Source organism: Microtus pennsylvanicus, chromosome 8 (genome assembly GCF_037038515.1).
Source record: "Microtus pennsylvanicus isolate mMicPen1 chromosome 8, mMicPen1.hap1, whole genome shotgun sequence".
NCBI classification, from domain to species: Eukaryota; Metazoa; Chordata; class Mammalia; order Rodentia; family Cricetidae; genus Microtus; species Microtus pennsylvanicus.
The window spans coordinates 34,920,523-34,941,751 of NC_134586.1; positions in this window are offsets into that span (position 1 = coordinate 34,920,523).

The window sequence follows — 21,229 nt, forward strand, 5'->3', positions numbered from 1 at the left end:
TTTCTATATCACAATCAGAAAGTGAGAAAAGAAGTTGTGGTGGCTGGGATACAGGTTGAGGAGCAGCATATGTAGTGTGGCCTTCTGACCATGTGCTCCTCTGTGACCTTATACTGCTCTACTTACCTGCTCTGTCTGTCCTTGGTGGTCCCCATAACTATTGGGGCTGGTGGGGTGTTGAGGCCATTGTGTGCGTGACGCTGATGCGCACTCAGACTCCTAGATGTTCTCTTAGCCATGGAGAATGGCACGTGAGGTCAGAACTGAAGGGAGAGGTCATCAAGCACATGGTGTCTAGGCACAGACTGTGGTTTCTAAAAGACTATCAAAATACCAGGACCTCTCTGGGTGGATGCCAAGCAGTTCGTCATAATGAAGCGCTGTCGCCCCCTGGTGGATCTTATTTCTAGACATTTGTGGTGACAGCTGTTGAAATTCTCTTAGAGTTGCCCAGTGTCCTCATTTATTTTTAGTTTGCAATAAGGTCAGGAGATTAGTTAAAATTTTTGAGCTTTTAAACATACATTCTTTGAATTTATTTTTTGACAATTTCATATATGTATGCAATGTATCTTTGATCTTAATATATTCGCCCCAACTACCCCTCCCAATCTCCACAGATACCCCCAACACACCCTTGCCTCTTTTGGGTCCTCTCTTCTCTGTGTGTATGTGTGAGTGTACATGTGTGTATGTGTGTGTGAGTGTACCTGTGTGTATGTGTGTGTGAGAGAGACTTGCTGAGTTTGGTTAGTGCTGCTTGCTGGGATGTTGACTGATTCAGTTGGCCTGCTGCTGTGAGTTTGAGATTCCAATGGCCTTGTCATGTCCAGAAGACAGCATGTAGCCCAGGCTGACCTTGAACTTGAACCGCCTCTACCTCTTCCGCATACCCTACCAGCTTGCAGCACCACAACTGGTTTCGTAGGTATCAAAATATCAACTCTCAGCTTGGCAGGGCTTTGTGTGACTGTGTAACAAAACACTGGAGGCAACTAATTTTGGAAAGAGATAAAGTTTATTTATATTTCAGTTGGGAGATTCAAAGTTCAAGACTGGGTAGGAGGTGAGTGTTGTGTTGATTTGGAATATGGGGGAGGGAGTAGACTTATGGCTTCAAAATGAGCAGAAGGAAAAAGAAAGCAAAGTCCCACAATCCCCTGCAAGGAGATACTTCTAATGACTCGAGAACCCCTCACTAAGGCCTATCTCCCTAGGTTCTCATCCTCAGTGTAGCGTCACCTTGTGGGCCAAACTTTCGGTGCTGGCCTTATGTAGCAATTACACAGCGTTGGGCCTCAGTGCGGGCTCCCCACCTGTCTAAGCCTCCATTTTTCCTTTCTCTTTTCTTCCTCGACAGTTCCGTAAATTCCTACAGTGAGTGCCAATTGTTTTCACTTCCGCTCTCACCTCCCCTCTTCCACAGAAGCCGCTCTTCCCCTTGTTGCTTTCATCTCTGTCGTGTGTGTGGCCCACTGAGTTTAGCTAGAGTTTCTTGTCGGAGTTGGGGTGGAACCTTGCCGATTGACTGGCAGCGTAACAAGTGGCTGCCCCACTGAGACAGATGAGTCTTCCTCCTGCAGCAACTCGCAACTATTAAGAGTCCCTTAGGGAGGGACAGAGTCTCATGATCCCCCTTCCTATCCATATGATATGGCCAGTTATATGCAGGTTTTGTGTGGTAACTATGGAAGTTGTGAGCTCCTGAGTGCGATGGCCAGAAGACGCAGCTTTTGCCCACCAGGAGGCAGCAGATGCACACACATGAGCCCTGCCTAGGGCTTGTCTTCTCTTCTGATCCCAGTGATTAAACAAGGCAAGTTTACCATACCCCCAGTTTCTGCAGCTGCCAAGTGCCCCTCGGACTGTTTTGTAAAGGCGACCCTTCATGCTTTGCGACGCCACCTGACTTCAGGGACTGTGTCATCCCCATTTCATAGAACAGAAGGAGGTTGAAGCCTAGAGAGTTTGAAAAACTTCAACCCAATGCTTGTTGATGAAGCTTGAGAAGGAGACCCGTGTGTCTGCCTTGGGGTCATCAGGAACAGGAGCAGTAGTGATTGTTAGGAGACCTTGGCTGGCAGTTACTGACTGGAAGTGGACTGGTTTTAATGGAGGGAAGTTTTGGGTTTGCTGTACCTTGTCAAAGTTGACTTTGCCTCTTGACAACATAGACTGGATCCACCAAGGGTAGAATACTAACTCTGACTTTCTGTTTTTATAATTGCCTAGACAAAATAAGAGGACATCCTGTATGGAGGGTCTTGTCTGCCATCCATGGAACACACTTACAATATCATACAGTATGTAGAGTGCTCACGTACAACAAGCTTGATCCCTGGCTGGTGGATCTATTCTGGAAGGTTATAAAAGCTTTGAAAAGTATGACCAGGTTAGCAGAAGTCTGTATGTAGGTCTTCAAATGCTACACTGGGCCCCTGGTTCCCATTTCCCATCACACACACACACACACACACACACACACACACACACACACACACTCCTGGTCTGCAATGATGGGAACAAACTCTGCCACATGCTCCCACCACCATGGCCTGAAATGCTCTGGCATGTCTTCCTCGCCGTGGTGGACTGACACCCTTTCAACAGTGAGCTTAAATTCCTTCTTTCGGGTGCTGTATGTGGCAGCAATGCAAAACCAACTTGCATAGTTAGTTCTCCTGGGAAAATGTAGATGTTATGTCATGCAGGAGAGAGGGACACAGACAGCTAAGCAACCAGATGACCAGGCCAGCATTTGTATACTTTAGAGTTTGGTTTTACTATCTTTCACTGGAAGGCAGTAAGTCTGCATTGGTTCAAGGTCACAGATGAACTTGGTAAGACACCATCAGGCTGGGGGAGTTTATGGGCCAGAGACATTTTGTCTACACTGCCTGGAATCCTGCCTGAAGCTGTTCAGGAATATCAGGGTCTCAGCTTCCCTACCCTACCAAGGTCTATACCTTCTGCCAGTGATCAGCATGTGCCTAGAAGAAGGATGCCGAGAAAGATAGACGCCGATGTTTCTAAGGGATAGAGTGTTCTCTTCCTCGGTGCAGAATGTAGTGTGTGTATACTTGTATGCATGTGCGCTCAGTGTGCATGTGTGGCACCAAAGGTCATTATTGTGTGTCTTCTCTGGTCTTATTTTTTTGAGACAGTCGCTCACTGTGCTCATAACTCACTGGTTGGTTAGATGGGCAGCCTAGAGAGCTTGGGGATCTGCCTGCCCCTGCTTCCCCTAGTGTTGAGTTTCTAGGTTCTCAACCATTTTGGACTTCTTACATGGATGTTGGAAATAGGACTTGTGTGGCAAGCACTTGACCAACCAAGCCCCTTCTTCAGCCCCAGAATACACTCAAGGCCAGCCAGGCTGTGGAAGCCATTGTGACCTCCCGTAAGGCGTTGGTGTATAGATGCGGGCAGGTGGCTTGGAGTCTGTGGCTGCTCGTGGAATCCAAACTCTCACTGGGAAACAGATCCCATCTGATTATAGAAACATGAAAATCCTCCTGGCTCCAAGCATCCGCTTATTTTTCTCATTCCTCCGGCTTGGCTCAGAGAGCGTTCTCTCAAAGGAAGATCTGCTCAGTGGCTGCCCCTCACAGTGACAGCAAATCCACCTTGGCTCTGCCCTGGAGTTCCTCTCTGTAAATGGAGCCAATGATCCACAAAGGGATGGGATTTGTAATGACAGACACATGTCTATCCAGGCCAATTAGGGAAAATTATCATTGCGACACTCCCCAGCAGGGGTTTGCAGATAATAAGGGTTTTAAGCAGTGCAATATGAATGACAGACATGTAAAATGAGACGAGAAAGCTGCTTACCAGATGGCCTCCTGGGAGGGCATTGCACAGTCAAGAGAGATGTTGGGGCGACCCCTTGGAATAGAGGGCAGGATGTTTTCTAAATGGCTCTGTATAATTAGAGAAGGAGAAACTCAAAGTAAGAAGGGAGCTGACTTAAGGAAAAGGGAATGCTTCCAGGAAGGAGGCTGAGGAGGAATCAGATCGTGTCCTTGAGGAGAACTCAGGGTACTGGGTGCTGGGAACTGTCAGCAGAAACTATCGAGGGATTCTCACAAGCATGGGGGACTGGATCTGTTCTAGTTATACCTCCCCATCAGCCCTTTCATTCTTGTTTTGCTTTGTTTTTCAGTTTTCTGTGTACACCGAAGATATCCTCCTTGGGCTTCCCTTTCTTTTGACTTCCTCTAAGTTTGGCCAATGAACAGAGTCTTTTGGGTTTAGCCAATGAACAGCTTCCTTTGGGTTTAACCAATGGGAAGTTTTCTTTGGGTTTGATCAATAAGAAACTTCTTTTGCATTCGACCAATGAGATGCTTTCTTTGCCTTTGATTCAAAGACTTCATTTGAGTTTGGTTGGCAAAACACTTTGTCTGGCAAACAAGATGGCTGCACATTGAAATTTTGTATCTCTTCCACCAAATTCATAGCTGACACCCTAACCTCGAATATGGTGGATGAAGGTATCAGGAGTTGACATCTATGAGAAGTAACTAAGGTGGATGAGGATGTGTGCCCTGTATGGAATTTATCAGTGATTCTCTTCATGGTCTTGGCTCTACTCCAGGTCCTGGCTCTACCTTTGGCTCCTGCTCCCACCTAAAAACCATTCTTCCATTGGTCTCCAAGGCAAAGCCAGTGTTTGTTAGTAATCATGTACAATGTGGGAGAGTTTCTCTTGCTCCAAGTGCAGTATATGCTTGCTTTCTGCTTTCCAGATGTTTTCCCCCTCTGGGGCCCATTTCACCATTCTTGGGAAAGTGATATGATGACCTTGGACTTGAGGCCCAATAAGTGCTGGAGAGTTTTGACAGCTTGATGGTGTGTTGGTGCCAAGCTCTTAGCAACGCCACTGCACCTTGAGTTCATACATCTGCTCCACACTTCCTCCAAGCGATGTCTGAGCACCTGGCTCCCTTTGGCGGAGAATGTACAAAATATTTAGGGAGGATTTTGTGATGTGTAGATGAAATGAAAAGTGGGCACACACTAGATGGGTATCATATAAACAAGAATTCAGTCTTTCTGAGTCTCAGTGTTCTCCTGCATTTTGGTTAATTTTGAGAAAGTTTCTAAGAACTTTTCTCACTGAGTAGAGATTGAGCGAATACTCATATGCTCTAGTGGGTACAAATATATCCCAACGGATGTCCACAGCACTGTATATGTGCTGTGTGGTAAATTCCAGTTCTTACCTGTTTAATTTTCAACTTTCTTCTGCTTATACCAGGGCTTGGAACATACTTAATAAATCATCAGTGGTAACTGCTGAAACCCAGGGCTTCTTGCTGGGAACATGGCTCAGCGGTTAAGCACCTGCCTGTCATACTCACATGCAGGGTTCTGGGTTCTCTCGAGAAAGTTTTCTTTCTGTCATGGCCCTGGCATCTCATTGTCTGTCACAGTTAGATATAGCTCATTTTGATATTAAATCCAACATATGGTTATGATCTGAAGGAATTTAATTTGGTATTATACAGTGTTTGTGGAGCATGGTTCTTTTTCTTGAGCACAGGACAGTACAAGTTGCTGGATGTGACCATCCTACAGGGAAAGCCTGAGGGAGAAGAAGGCTGCTGTGTCTTATACTTGGTGATTGTGGAACCACAAGTAAAGAGATTTGGACCCTGGGTGATGCATTCTTTATTTTATCTATGGTTAGAAAGCATGGAAAGCCTTTGGAAATGAGCGTTCTGGAAATTCTTTCCATTCACAAGTAGCGGGGTGGAGAGTACGCATGATCCAGACCTGGTGCACTTGGGGCATCTGAGCACCTGCTAGGATGTTGAAGGGCTGCCCAGAACTGCTGATGTCCTCCGATTATGATTATTTATTCCCTCACTTTTACATTTATTGACCATACCTCTGCCCAGAAAATGAGTCAGGAGTACTTGCTGCTATGCCCCCATGGTATCATTGTGCCCCCACATGTCAACTCAAGGGTACTCCACAAGGTCCTTCTGTTGAATTGTCTGCATTTGGAGTTTCTCCTTCATCAGTTCGCTCAGAATCATCTCTGTTGATGTCTATAGAAGAATCCCACAGGTACAAGGAGTTTATATATATCGTTTGGATGGTGGGGTGCCTTTAAAAATTTTTGGTAGACAAATAAAGTGCCAGGACATATTAAAGCACTGTGCAGACAATGCTGGTGGCTTAGAGATGATGGCTTCATTTCCATGGGAATAAAGGGAGGCACGAAGGTTGGTTAAGTAGTATTGAGGCCCAGAGAAGAAAGCCTAAGCTGGGTCACTGGCTGTCAGGCACCAGCCTCGGCAAAAATACCACTTGCCAGGGTAGGGGTGTGGGGAACAGAAAGTAAAGAGTACAAAGACTTGACAATAACAAACCAGAAAAGTAGAGACTAGTACTGGTAGGGTGATGGAGGAAGGTCATTGGCTAATAAAGAAACTGCCTTGGCCCATTTGATAGGCCAGCCTTTAGGTGGGTGGAGTAAACAGAACAGAATGCTGGGAAGAAGAGGAAGTGAGCTCATATCACTTAGCTCTGCTATCTGGGGCAGACGTGATGAAGCTCTGACCCAGGATGGACGTAGGCTAGAATCTTCCCAGTAAGTGCACCTCGGTGCTACACACATAAATAGAAATGGGGCAGGCAGTGTTTAAATGAATACAGCTTGTGTGTTGTTATTTCGGGGCATAAGCTAGCCAGGCGGCTGGGAGCAGGCTGTGGGCAGGAACACAGCCACAGCTCCTACTACAGAATGGCGCCCCACGTTGGGCGCCAGATAATGAAGGTGTAAATCACAAACAATCCCACACCAGTTTGGAATTATGATTAATAGGATGGTATTTATTTAAAGGGGGAAACTTACAGACCACCGTCCCAGACAACAGCCCTCTGCGCAACCAGGAAGGAGTCTAGTCACCGGAAGTGGAGCAGGAAGCAAAGAGAGAGAGGAGAGGGAAGTGGCTGCTTTTTTAAAGGGAGAGAGACCACACCCCAATGGGCTGGTATCTCAACGGCTATTGGCTGAAGGAGCGGGAGGACCTCCTGCAACAGGAGGGAGTTCCAGTGAATACTGAAATCACCTGAGTTTAATTTTCTGTATGCTTTTATACCCCAATACAAAAGGAGAAAGAAGGCAACAAAAGACTTCTTTAACATCATACAAAGGACAACCTGAACAGTTAATTGCTTTAACATTTTGAGATATCAAGTCATTAGCATTCTGTTGTTTAGGCAGTGAAGCCACCCTAGACCTAGTATCCTGAAGGAAGTCATTCCCCAGGTAACTTCATAATACAAAAGAAGGAGCAGAAGTATGCTTGCATGTCCTGACCATCTGCCAGGATTGAATGGATCTACTTGTATGGGCCATCTTAATATCAAAAGAACCAAGTAACCACATCTGAGTCAGGATGTGTAGCTCTGATTGTTGTCAACAATTTGGAGCAACCTCCAAATTCTCTGACTATTAGACAAGGTGGAAATAGGCTCACATTTTTGGGCCTCCACAATTGGCTAAACCAATGACAAGGAAGTGTAATAGATGAAGAACTTAAGATACAGCCATGGACCTGGATCCACTGCCTACGTCACTTGGACAAGTCACTGAACCTAAGGCTGCATCATCATCTGTGGCTGGAAGACAGATCCTCTGCTTGTATGGTGTCCACTGAAATGACTGGAGAGATGTTAAGCACAGCATCTTACTCTTGGTGTTGGGTAAATATGACTAATTATTGGTAGTAATAGTAATGAAAATAAAAATATATTGTTGGTGGTGATGTTGCTGACAGTTATGATCATGATGATAGCGACTATGATGATGATGAAAATGTTTTGGTGATGATGATTAGAGGTGATGGTGATGATAATGACAATGGATTATGATGATGATGATAAGTTGATGGTAAATGTGGTAATGTAGACACAACAGATAATAATGATGGTGTTGATGATAATGATAAGGCAACAGTGAAAATGCTATAATGAGAGTGGTATTGAGGGCTGTCATAGGATGGTAATGATACTGATACTGATGATAGTGAGAATGATGCCACTGAGAGTAATGGTGGTGGTGATGGTGAGGATGGTGATGGAGGTATTGGGAGTATGTTAGTGATGGTGGTGATATCAAGAATGGAGATGAGGTTGATGTTGATGCTTATGGCAGTTTTGGAGGTCCGAATAAGGACTGCCCCAATAGGCTCATATATTTGAATGGTTGGTCACCAGAGAGTGGCTCTATTAGAAGCTATGGCTCTTGTTGCAGTAGGTGTGGCTTTGTTGGAAGAAGTGTATCTCTGGGGGTTGACTTTAAGGTTTTCAGAAGCTCAATCCAGGTCCAGTAGCTTTGTCTCTTCCTTATGCCTGTGGATCAGGATGTAGAATTCTCAAGTTCCCTTTCTAGCTAGCACCATGTCTGCCCGCATGCCACCATGCTGATAATGGACCAAACCTATGAAAGTGGAAGAAAGCCCCTCCCCTTATGTTTTCCCTTATAAGAGTTGTTGTGGTCGTGGAGTCTCTTTACAGCAATAGAAACCATAAGTAAGACCGCGGTGATAGGGCTGATGGGCATGGTGATAACAGTGGGTGACAGTGATAGTGAGAATGATGCTTCTGCTGCCGCCAAATATAATCTGTTCTCCAAGTCAGATCCTGCTACCCATTTTCTTCTTTTCTCCACACATATATTATTGATTATTTGTTAATTTCACATAATGCACCCCAACCACGCTCACTTTGCAGTCCTCCCACCCTTGGGACCCCCCCCCAAAAAAAAGATGAAAAAGAAAAAGGAGGAGGAAAAGAAGAAAAAGAAGAAGAGGAAAAATCCAGTTTGCGTTGCCCATGTACTCACTGGAGTATGGTCAAACTCCCAATTGCCGGTCCCTTAAAGAAAACCGAGTTCTTCTCCACCCCTCTCCTGCCAGAAGCCATCAGTTGTGGAGAGCTACACTAAACAATCCTTACAACAAGTTTTAAGGGTTCTCTTTGATGGCTTCTTATCTAAGCTGTTACCTTTGAGAGGGGTAAAGTGGGATTAGAGGTTGTCACAGAAGCTTTCTATGCCTCTCTTTCTCAATTATGAGTCTACTGTCATTGATACCACGGCAAACAAAGCTTCCTTGTTCTTTACAGTCAGTGGGAGCGTGGATCATGAACTTTCACATGGTTTCTGCAGCAAACCGTGGACATCAACACAGCCCTCTGCCACAATATGGGCCATAGAAACCATTATAACCCTCTGTAGTAGCACAAGCTGTGGACATCAGCATGGCCTCTGGACAGCCACCTATTTTTAACTAGCCAATTAAAAGTGGACAGTACAAAGAGGAGATTTATTCAATGCAGTCACGTTGGGAAGAGGGACAGAGATTCAGTGAACTGAAGTTCTTCTTAAGGATCCTGAAGTGAGAATAGAGTCTAAAGAGAGGACCAAGGATGTGCCTATCTAAGCTGTCTCAGGAAAGGTGTGGTCCAGCCACGATCCTTGAACCTGTTCTTGTCAGAGCTTCAGTCTCATTCTGTAAGGTTGAGACAAGCTGCTGGAACTCTAAAATTTCTTCCAGGGAGACAAGCTCCCTTCCTGGCTGGTGCCTTTTCCTTTTTCTGGCATGAGACTCCAGAGAAATCTTTATTTCTTTTGGGTCCCTTGTTTTAGCAGTCTGATAGGCAGACTGAGAGACAGTTGAGGGTGTCTCTTTGGAATATCTTCATTCCTACCAGGCTGACTCAGTCTCTATGGTTGTTACTATGAGGAGTGGACATGATCAACGAGATCTGGAGGAAACTGTAAAGGATGACTCCTAGAGATTTGATGGCTGAGAAAGGCCTTTAAACAGTTAATGTTATGTTCATACGGCTTTAGGCTTTGGCAGAGCTTAGGAAGCTGTACAGACTCTCCACCATGGGCTCTTTCCACCTGTGCGCCTGTCTCCCTCCATGTGCCATCTCTGTGTTGAGTGGTGCTAAGCAGCTTCAAGCAGGATCCACAGCAGTGTCAGTAGCTCTGCCTTTAACCCGTCTCCATTCCTTCAAGAGTTGCTTAATACTTGAGTTGTCAGTAGGTGACATTTCATTCCACTGTCTTATTGTGTATGTGAGAAATCCCATCAACAGGAGGCAATTGCAGACCCAGAAATGATGATGGACAATCTGAATTATTTCATATTAGCTGGGCCTGTTGTCTGCAGATTCACCGAGACTCAGGCTGCCTCTCTTTTAGTTGACTCGTACTAGATAGGCATTAAACACAGGCCGTATTAAAGTAAGACCCCAACACAGCCATCAGGATCTGGAGAGAAGAGAAGATGCAATGTTATAGATTTGTCTAAAGCTCAGATTTTAGACCCTTTAACCCATTTCCCAGGGGCCAGTGATTCTTACCATGCTCTCTGGACAGTCTGCTCCAAAGACAGACTACGGTATCATCTGCCATGGATGTGCACTACTCAAGACCCATGGGAACTGACATTGACAGGTGGACTCAGGTAAAAATTAGCCTGTAACTCATCAGCTTGGACTTGTCTGCCTGGCTTCTGCAGGCAAAGGGCAGACACTTGTCAGACAAGGCTTCTATTTAGAGAAGGCATGCATGTGAGCGGCTGGGTGTATGCTGGACCAGGCTCTGTTCAGTGCCATTCCAGTCCCCCAAGCAGGCTTGCTGTGGATGTCACTGTGGCCTGGGCATAGTAACCAAGCACAGGGATCATCAAAGGATGAGAATCTCTTCCATTTCTAGAGGCTTCCCGGTTCTTCCTACCAAGAAGGCTAATGAGGCAGCTGGCCTCCAGGAAGAGATGACAAGGATCAACACTCTGTATGTGGTGTGTGTATGTGGTGTGTGTGTGTGCGTGTGCATATGTGTGCGTGTGCTGTGTGCATGTGCGTGTGCGCGTCTGCGTGTGCGTGTGTGTGTGTGTGTGTGTGTGTGTGTGTGTGTAGGGTGTACGCATGCATATATGGGGGTTCATGTATGTGTACTTGTATAAGAGGCCATAGAACAACCCAATTGTCCTTACTCAGGACACTGTCCACCTTGACTTTGCACTAGGGTCTCTCTCACTGGCCTGGACCTCATTGATTTGGCTCAACTGCTTGCCAGGAAGATTCATAAGCATGTGTAATTATGAATGCCAACATTTACCTTTACTTAAAAAAAATCAAACCTTTTCTATCCTTTTAAAGTTTGCATTAGAGGTGATGCTCTGAATACCCACAGCATGTCCTCTTCTAATCTCGAGCTACAGACAATTCCAAACACACACCAATGAGGGTTTTCAGTACAGTGCACCTCTTGGCTACAGTGCTATACCCCGTCGTCGCTGTTAAGTTGTTTCAGCTCTTACAACATGCCTGCTTGACACTTTGTTTACTTATTCCATGGAGCTGCATCATTTAATTGCAAGTACTTCAGAACAAATGAAGTTGAAGCCCAATATTCTGATCCACTAATCCATCTCAAGTTGCTTTATTTTTTTGAGGATCTGGACATAGTCCACTCATTTTATTGTTCCCCCCATGTTTTCATCTTTTTGTTCTCATATTCCTTCTGTGTACATTTCCCCCAGAAGGGGACATTTGGGGAGGAGGCAACAGTGTTCTTCCTACTCGCCTCCTTTAAGCCTACACATTGTGTGTTTCTTCCCCTATAGGAATTTTCGTTCTTATCACATTGTAACATGTAAAAAAGAGGTCCCAGAGATGAGGGGGCAGAGAATGAAGGGTTCAGGGGACGATTTGGTGCTTCTGTGCCCACAGGGTGACATTGCTGAGAACGGTGAGTGTGGAAGGAGACCTGGTTCTCAGCTTCAGCTTTGCTGTGACACTTTTCTGGGGGAGACATAAGCAAATGTCTGTTCACCCCAGAGAGGGAATGGAAGGCCAGCCAAAACAATGATATCATCAAGGTCCAGCTTGGTGAACCAGTCAGTTTATTGAGATTAATTTTAGGAGTATGGATAAGGGGTCGTTTACAGGAGAGCATATAGCTCAAAGGTAGCCACATCACAAAAAACCCATCCCAGATTGGGGACACTCAGAGAAGCTGGAAACCTGGATCACATTGCAGGATTTGCAGACAGCTATGCAGGCTGAGGAGTTTCTTTTCATAGTCCTTATATAACTTTGAATGAGGGACCTGGTGAATTTCAGGGACTTCCTGAGATTTGTGAGTTTACAGCTCAGCAGGTTGAAGAGTCTCTTTTTCATTTTATGTATATAAACTTGAATGGAGGGACCTGGGAAATTTCACGGACTTCCTGAGATTGACGAGTTTGCAGTTTAGCAGGTTGAAGAGTCTCTTTTTCATTTTACATATATAACCTTGAAGGAGGGGCCTGCTGGATTTCAGGTACTTCCTGAGATTTGTAAGTTTTTTTTTCTTCCTGAGTCTTAAGGGGCTTTCCCTTTAGAATTTTCTGAATCTTATCAGCCTTCCATTCAGGATGGAAGACTTCAGTTCAGAGGAAATTACCATTTAGTACTGCTGTTCCATGACCCCAGCCAAGCCACACAACCTCTCTGGGCTCTGATGTCCTCAGACACCACAGGAGGAGAGGTTGTTAGTCCTTTTCTCCTACCTGTCATAATGGAGACTACCGCCTCTCATGTGTCCATAACTTGCTAAGTGAGCAGAGCAGGTAGGTGCATTCTGGAAGCCCTTGTGCTATGAGGTCCTGCTGTTCAACCTGGTTCAAGACTCAGGCAGAGACCTGCCCGCCTCTATTTTGTGTTTCGTCTTCTACTCAGGTTTGGGTTTGGCTGTCATCCCCAACTTTGCAGGATTCCTTGAAGAGGCAGTTTCTACAGCTTTTAGCAGAGAGAGAAATGGCCAGGGATAGTGCAGGCCGCTGACCCGTGTCTTAACTAAGTGTTCCCTTTCTGGATCCTAGTTCTCAGTTCTATTGGTTATATTTTGGCATAAAATACCTTGTTGGAGCACAGGCACATGGAGGCAAAAGTCCATAATCTGCCATAAGAATGGTAATTTGGAGAAAACATGGCCCTTCATGGAGGTTACCATGTAGGTGGCATGACCTTAATTATTTTGAGTATTTCCTCAAACTGTTGTCCCTGGGCTCCAGCTGATGTGAGGCCCTGAGGACTAAGTGGAGGAAAAGGAGACTGTGGACATCAGGCCTTTAAAGTGTGTGGCCTCCCTTCTTTAGCCAGAGAATCGAGACAAGGGTGCTTTCAGTCAGCTGCTCCAGAGGCAGACTCGTTTCAGGGCTCCAAGGAAAAGACTCCATTCCTGAGGTCAGAGACCCCGGGGAGGTGGTCTTTGCTGGCTTAGACATACTGGAGGGCTCATTAGAGATAGTTAACTGCCTATCTTTGATTCTTCACAGGGCCGCTCAGTTTCTCTGAGGAAAACATGTCATCAGGAGATATTGGCTACCTGTTAGCATCAGTCTTTCTTCCTCAGAGGCCAGATCTGCCTCCATGTCACCTGTATAGCTCCGGTTTCACCCCGTGGCACTAGACAGAATGAGTTTCAATCCCTCTTCTTTTCTGACAGTGTTCCAGATGGATGAAGGTAGCTCTGCTGCCCCGCTGAGCAGTTTCCCAGGTTAAACATAACTCTCTACCGTCACTCACATGGCATGGCTCCAGTTCCCTTTCTCCCACTGTTCTCAGAATTTTCCAATCTTTAAAGCTCGAGGGTGTTCAACCTATAATCTACAGTCCCAGAGAGGCTAGATAACAAGGAGGGTACAAAAAGGGATGTGTTGATTCCCCTGGGAAGGGGAAATAGAAGAGATCTCCTGGGTAAACCGGGAGCATGAGTGGGAGAATAGGAACTTGAGGGAGCAGGTTGGTGGGCTATGGGAGGTGGGTTGGGGCAGGATGGGGGGGAGAGTAATGAAAGAGGTGTCTTGAGAAGGGTGCTCATTTTGGGGAAAGGGAGAAACCTGGTACCAGGGAATCCTCCAGGAATCCACAAGGATGATCTCCTAGCAATAGTGGGGAGGGTGCCTGAACTGGCCATCTACTGGAATCAGATTGGTGACCACCCTAATTGTCACCAGAGAGCCTTGATCCAGTAACTGACTGAAACAGATGCAGACATCCACAGCCAGGCACTGGCCCGAGCTCCTGGTATCCTGATGAAGAAAGGGAGGAGGGATTGCACAAGTCAGGGGAGGTCAAGGTCATGATGGGGAACCCACAGAGACAGCTGACCTGAGCTTGTGGGATCTCACCGACTCTGGACCAACAAACAGCTAGGGAGCCGGCATAGGACTGATCCAGGTAGGCCCTCTGCACGTGCGTGACAGTTGTATAGCTTGGACTGTTTGTGGGACACTAACAGTGGAAACAGGACCTGTCTCTGGCACTTGAGCTGGCTCTTGGGAACCCAATCCCCATGGCGGGTTGCCTTCTCCAACAGGGGGAGGAGCTTGGTCTTGCCTCAACTTGTGCCTTGCTGTGTTGATTCCCATGGGAGGCCTGCCCTTTTGTCAATGGAGATGGAGGAGGAGTGGATGGGGGTAGAAGGGAGTTAGGAGGAGGGGATGGGAGGAGAGGAAAGATGGGAAACTGTGGTCAATATGTAAAATAAATAAGAAAATAATAAAAAATTAAAAAAATAGCTCGAGGGCTCCTGCTGCAAATAGGAGACCAGTGTGACCACACCATTCTTACATTCCCTTAACTCCTATCCTAGCAGGCATTCCATAACCTGCACACTCCAAACCTGCCTGTCCCCCTGCCTTTTCTCTCACACGCTGTTATCAAGCTGTGCCACCGAGCCTCGGACAGGCAGCTATGAGCCATGCACAGAGATTGCCACTACCTGCCCCGTTGGTTGTCTTGCTTCAGTCTGTCTGGATGTATTTTTTTTGGGGGGGCTAATTCTCTCATTCAGTGTTTGGTAGCCCCTCTCCACAACCATTTGCCATCTCTGTCCAATGTCACCCTGTGTCATGGATGTTCTGCTGTGTGGTGCTGGGTGTATGTGCCTCTTTCACATGAGCCATCCTGAAGCATATGTGTGGGGACAGTCATCATCCAGTTTGCTGTAGTCTGAAATGCCAGTCTCATTTCATCACCCTATCACTGGTAGCAATTGGAGTCCTCTGTCCAGGAGCCCTGAGCGCTGTACCTTGTGGTGCTGCTAACTAGTCTGTGTGCATCAGTAACCCCTGCCACCTCCTAGTGTGTGCATCTCTAACTCCCCCATCTCCTAGTGTGTGCATCTCTAACTCCTGTCATCTCCTAGTGTGTGCATCTCTAACTCCTGTCATCTCCTAGTGTGTGCATCTCTAACTCCCCCATCTCCTAGTGTGTGCATCTCTAACTCCTCCATCTCCTAGTGTGTGCATCTCTAACGCCCCCATCTCCTAGTGTGTGCATCTCTAACTCCTGTCATCTCCTAGTGTGTGCATCTCTAACTCCTCCATCTCCTAGTGTGTGCATCTCTAACTCCTGTCATCTCCTAGTGTGTGCATCTCTAACTCCTGTCATCTCCTAGTGTGTGCATCTCTAACTCCTGTCATCTCCTAGTGTGTGCATCTCTAACTCCTGTCATCTCCTAGTGTGTGCATCTCTAACTCCCCAATCTCCTAGTGTGTGCATCTCTAACTTCCCCATCTCCTAGTGTGTGCATCTCTAACTTCCCCATCTCCTAGTGTGTGAATCTCTAACTCCCCCATCTCCTAGTGTGTGCATCTCTAACTCCTGTCATCTCCTAGTGTGTGCATCTCTAACTTCCCCATCTCCTAGTGTGTGCATCTCTAACTTCCCCATCTCCTAGTGTGTGAATCTCTAACTCCCCCATATCCTAGTGTGTGCATCTCTAACTCCCCCATCTCCTAGTGTGTGCATCTCTAACTTCCCCATCTCCTAGTGTGTGAATCTCTAACTCCCCCATCTCCTAGTGTGTGAATCTCTAACTCCCCCATCTCCTAGTGTGTGCATCTCTAACTCCTCCATCTCCTAGTGTGTGCATCTCTAACTCCTCCATCTCCTAGTGTGTGAATCTCTAACTCCTGTCATCTCCTAGTGTGTGCATCTCTAACTCCCCCATCTCCTAGTGTGTGCAACTCTAATTCCTGTCATCTCCTAGTGTGTGCATCTCTAACTCCTGTCATCTCCTAGTGTGTGCATCTCTAACTCCTGTCATCTCCTAGTGTGTGCATCTCTAACTCCTGTCATCACCTAGTGTGTGCATCTCTAACTCCCCAATCTCCTAGTGTGTGCATCTCTAACTTCACCATCTCCTAGTGTGTGCATCTCTAACTTCCCCATCTCCTAGTGTGTGAATCTCTAACTCCCCCATCTCCTAGTGTGTGAATCTCTAACTCCTGTCATCTCCTAGTGTGTGCATCTCTAACTTCCCCATCTCCTAGTGTGTGCATCTCTAACTTACCCATCTCCTAGTGTGTGAATCTCTAACTCCCCCATCTCCTAGTGTGTGCATCTCTAACTCCTGTCATCTCCTAGTGTGTGCATCTCTAACTCCTGTCATCTCCTAGTGTGTGCATCTCTAACTCCTGTCATCTCCTAGTGTGTGCATCTCTAACTCCCCCATCTCCTAGTGTGTGCATCGCTAACTCCTCCATCTCCTAGTGTGTGCATCTCTAACTCCTGTCATCTCCTAGTGTGTGAATCTCTAACTAACCCATCTCCTAGTGTGTGAATCTCTAACTCCCCAATCTCCTAGTGTGTGCATCTCTAACGCCTGTCATCTCCTAGTGTGTGCATCTCTAACTCCTGTCATCTCCTAGTGTGTGCATCTCTAACTCCCCCATCTCCTAGTGTGTGAATCTCTAACTCCCCCATCTCCTAGTGTGTGAATCTCTAACTCCCCAATCTCCTAGTGTGTGCATCTCTAACGCCTGTCATCTCCTAGTGTGTGCATCTCTAACTCCTGTCATCTCCTAGTGTGTGCATCTCTAACTCCTCCATCTCCTAGTGTGTGCATCTCTAACTCCTCCATCTCCTAGTGTGTGCATCTCTAACTCCTGTCATCTCCTAGTGTGTGCATCTCTAACTCCTGTCATCTCCTAGTGTGTGCATCTCTAACTCCTGTCATCTCCTAGTGTGTGCATCTCTAACTCCCCAATCTCCTAGTGTGTGCATCTCTAACTCCCCCATCTCCTAGTGTGTGCATCTCTAACTCCTCCATCTCCTAGTGTGTGCATCTCTAACTCCTGTCATCTCCTAGTGTGTGAATCTCTAACTCCCCCATCTCCTAGTGTGTGCATCTCTAACTCCTCCATCTCCTAGTGTGTGTATCTCTAACTCCTCCATCTCCTAGTGTGTGAATCTCTAACTCCTGTCATCTACTAGTGTGTGCATCTCTAACTCCTCCATCTCCTAGTGTGTGAATCTCTAACTCCTCCATCTCCTAGTGTGTGCATCTCTAACTCCTGTCATCTCCTAGTGTGTGCATCTCTAACTTCCCCATCTCCTAGTGTGTGAATCTCTAACTCCTGTCATCTACTAGTGTGTGCATCTCTAACTTCCCTATCTCCTAGTGTGTGCATCTCTAACTCCTCCATCTCCTAGTGTGTGCATCTCTAACTCCTCCATCTCCTAGTGTGTGCATCTCTAACTCCTCCATCTCCTAGTGTGTGCATCTCTAACTCCTCCATCTCCTAGTGTGTGCATCTCTAACTCCTGTCATCTCCTAGTGTGTGCATCTCTAACTCCTGTCATCTCCTAGTGTGTGCATCTCTAACTCCTGTCATCTCCTAGTGTGTGCATCTCTAACTCCTCCATCTCCTAGTGTGTGCATCTCTAACTCCTGTCATCTCCTAGTGTGTGCATCTCTAACTCCTGTCATCTCCTAGTGTGTGAATCTCTAACTCCTGTCATCTCCTAGTGTGTGCATCTCTAACTCCCCCATCTCCTAGTGTGTGCATCTCTAACTCCTCCATCTCCTAGTGTGTGCATCTCTAACTCCTGTCATCTCCTAGTGTGTGCATCTCTAACTCCTGTCATCTCCTAGTGTGTGCATCTCTAACTCCTCCATATCCTAGTGTGTGCATCTCTAACTCCTGTCATCTCCTAGTGTGTGCATCTCTAACTCCCCCATCTCCTAGTGTGTGCATCTCTAACTCCTGTCATCTCCTAGTGTGTGAATCTCTAACTCCTGTCATCTCCTAGTGTGTGCATCTCTAACACCTGTCATCTCCTAGTGTGTGCATCTCTAACTCCCCCATCTCCTAGTGTGTGCATCTCTAACTCCTCCATCTCCTAGTGTGTGCATCTCTAACTCCTCCATCTCCTAGTGTGTGCATCTCTAACTCCTCCATCTCCTAGTGTGTGCATCTCTAACTCCTCCATCTCCTAGTGTGTGCATCTCTAACTCCTGTCATCTCCTAGTGTGTGCATCTCTAACTCCCCCATTTCCTAGTGTGTGCATCTCTAACTCCTGTCATCTCCTAGTGTGTGCATCTCTAACTCCTGTCATCTCCTAGTGTGTGCATCTCTAACTCCTCCATCTCCTAGTGTGTGCATCTCTAACTCCTGTCATCTCCTAGTGTGTGCATCTCTAACTCCTCCATCTCCTAGTGTGTGCATCTCTAACTCCTGTCATCTCCTAGTGTGTGCATCTCTAACTCCTGTCATCTCCTAGTGTGTGAATCTCTAACTCCTGTCATCTCCTAGTGTGTGCATCTCTAACTCCTGTCATCTCCTAGTGTGTGAATCTCTAACTCCTCCATCTCCTAGTGTGTGCATCTCTAACTCCCCCATCTCCTAGTGTGTGCATCTCTAACTCCTGTCATCTCCTAGTGTGTGCATCTCTAACTCCTGTCATCTCCTAGTGTGTGCATCTCTAACTCCTGTCATCTCCTAGTGTGTGCATCTCTAACTCCTGTCATCTCCTAGTGTGTGCATCTCTAACTCCTGTCATCTCCTAGTGTGTGAATCTCTAACTCCTGTCATCTCCTAGTGTGTGCATCTCTAACTCCCCCATCTCCTAGTGTGTGAATCTCTAACTCCTCCATCTCCTAGTGTGTGAATCTCTAACTCCTGTCATCTCCTAGTGTGTGCATCTCTAACTCCTGTCATCTCCTAGTGTGTGCATCTCTAACTCCCTCATCTCCTAGTGTGTGCATCTCTAACTCCCCCATCTCCTAGTGTGTGCATCTCTAACTCCTGTCATCTCCTAGTGTGTGCATCTCTAACTCCTGTCATCTCCTAGTGTGTGCATCTCTAACTCCTGTCATCTCCTAGTGTGTGCATCTCTAACTCCTGTCATCTCCTAGTGTGTGCATCTCTAACTCCTGTCATCTCCTAGTGTGTGAATCTCTAACTCCTGTCATCTCCTAGTGTGTGCATCTCTAACTCCCCCATCTCCTAGTGTGTGAATCTCTAACTCCTGTCATCTCCTAGTGTGTGCATCTCTAACTCCTGTCATCTCCTAGTGTGTGAATCTCTAACTCCTGTCATCTCCTAGTGTGTGAATCTCTAACTCCTGTCATCTCCTAGTGTGTGAATCTCTAACTCCTCCATCTCCTAGTGTGTGAATCTCTAACTCCCCCATCTCCTAGTGTGTGCATCTCTAACTCCTGTCATCTCCTAGTGTGTGAATCTCTAACTCCTCCATCTCCTAGTGTGTGCATCTCTAACTCCTCCATCTCCTAGTGTGTGAATCTCTAACTCCTCCATCTCCTAGTGTGTGCATCTCTAACTCCTCCATCTCCTAGTGTGTGCATCTCTAACTCCTGTCATCTCCTAGTGTGTGCATCTCTAACTCCTGTCATCTCCTAGTGTGTGCATCTCTAACTCCTCCATCTCCTAGTGTGTGCATCTCTAACTCCCCCATCTCCTAGTGTGTGCATCTCTAACTCCTCCATCTCCTAGTGTGTGCATCTCTAACTCCCCCATCTCCTAGTGTGTGCATCTCTAACTCCTCCATCTCCTAGTGTGTGCATCTCTAACTCCTCCATCTCCTAGTGTGTGAATCTCTAACTCCTGTCATCTCCTAGTGTGTGCATCTCTAACTCCTGTCATCTCCTAGTGTGTGAATCTCTAACTCCTCCATCTCCTAGTGTGTGAATCTCTAACTCCTGTCATCTCCTAGTGTGTGAATCTCTAACTCCTCCATCTCCTAGTGTGTGCATCTCTAATTCCTGTCATCTCCTAGTGTGTGCATCTCTAACTCCTCCATCTCCTAGTGTGTGCATCTCTAACTCCTCCATCTCCTAGTGTGTGCATCTCTAACTCCTGTCATCTCCTAGTGTGTGCATCTCTAACTCCTCCATCTCCTAGTGTGTGCATCTCTAACTCCTCCATCTCCTAGTGTGTGCATCTCTAACTCCCCCATCTCCTAGTGTGTGCATCTCTAACTCCTGTCATCTCCTAGTGTGTGCATCTCTAACTCCTGTCATCTCCTAGTGTGTGCATCTCTAACTCCCCCATCTCCTAGTGTGTGAATCTCTAACTCCTCCATCTCCTAGTGTGTGCATCTCTAACTCCTCCATCTCCTAGTGTGTGCATCTCTAACTCCTGTCATCTCCTAGTGTGTGCATCTCTAACTCCTGTCATCTCCTAGTGTGTGCATCTCTAACTCCCCCATCTCCTAGTGTGTGCATCTCTAACTCCTGTCATCTCCTAGTGTGTGCATCTCTAAATCCCCCATCTCCTAGTGTGTGCATCTCTAACTCCCCAATCTCCTAGTGTGTGCATCTCTAACTCCTGTTATCTCCTAGTGTGTGCATCTCTAACTCCTCCATCTCCTAGTGTGTGCATCTCTAACTCCCCAATCTCCTAGTGTGTGCATCTCTAACTCCTGTCATCTCCTAGTGTGTGCATCTCTAACTCCTGTCATCTCCTAGTGTGTGCATCTCTAACTCCCCCATTTCCTAGTGTGTGCATCTCTAACTCCCCCATCTCCTAGTGTGTGCATCTCTAACTTCCCCATCTCCTAGTGTGTGCATCTCTAACTCCTCCATCTCCTAGTGTGTGCATCTCTAACTTCCCCATCTCCTAGTGTGTGAATCTCTAACTCCCCCATCTCCTAGTGTGTGCATCTCTAACTTCCCCATCTCCTAGTGTGTGAATCTCTAACTCCTCCATCTCCTAGTGTGTGAATCTCTAACTCCTGTCATCTACTAGTGTGTGCATCTCTAACTCCTGTCATCTCCTAGTGTGTGAATCTCTAACTCCCCCATCTCCTAGTGTGTGCATCTCTAACTCCCCCATCTCCTAGTGTGTGCATCTCTAACTTCCCCATCTCCTAGTGTGTGAATCTCTAACTCCTCCATCT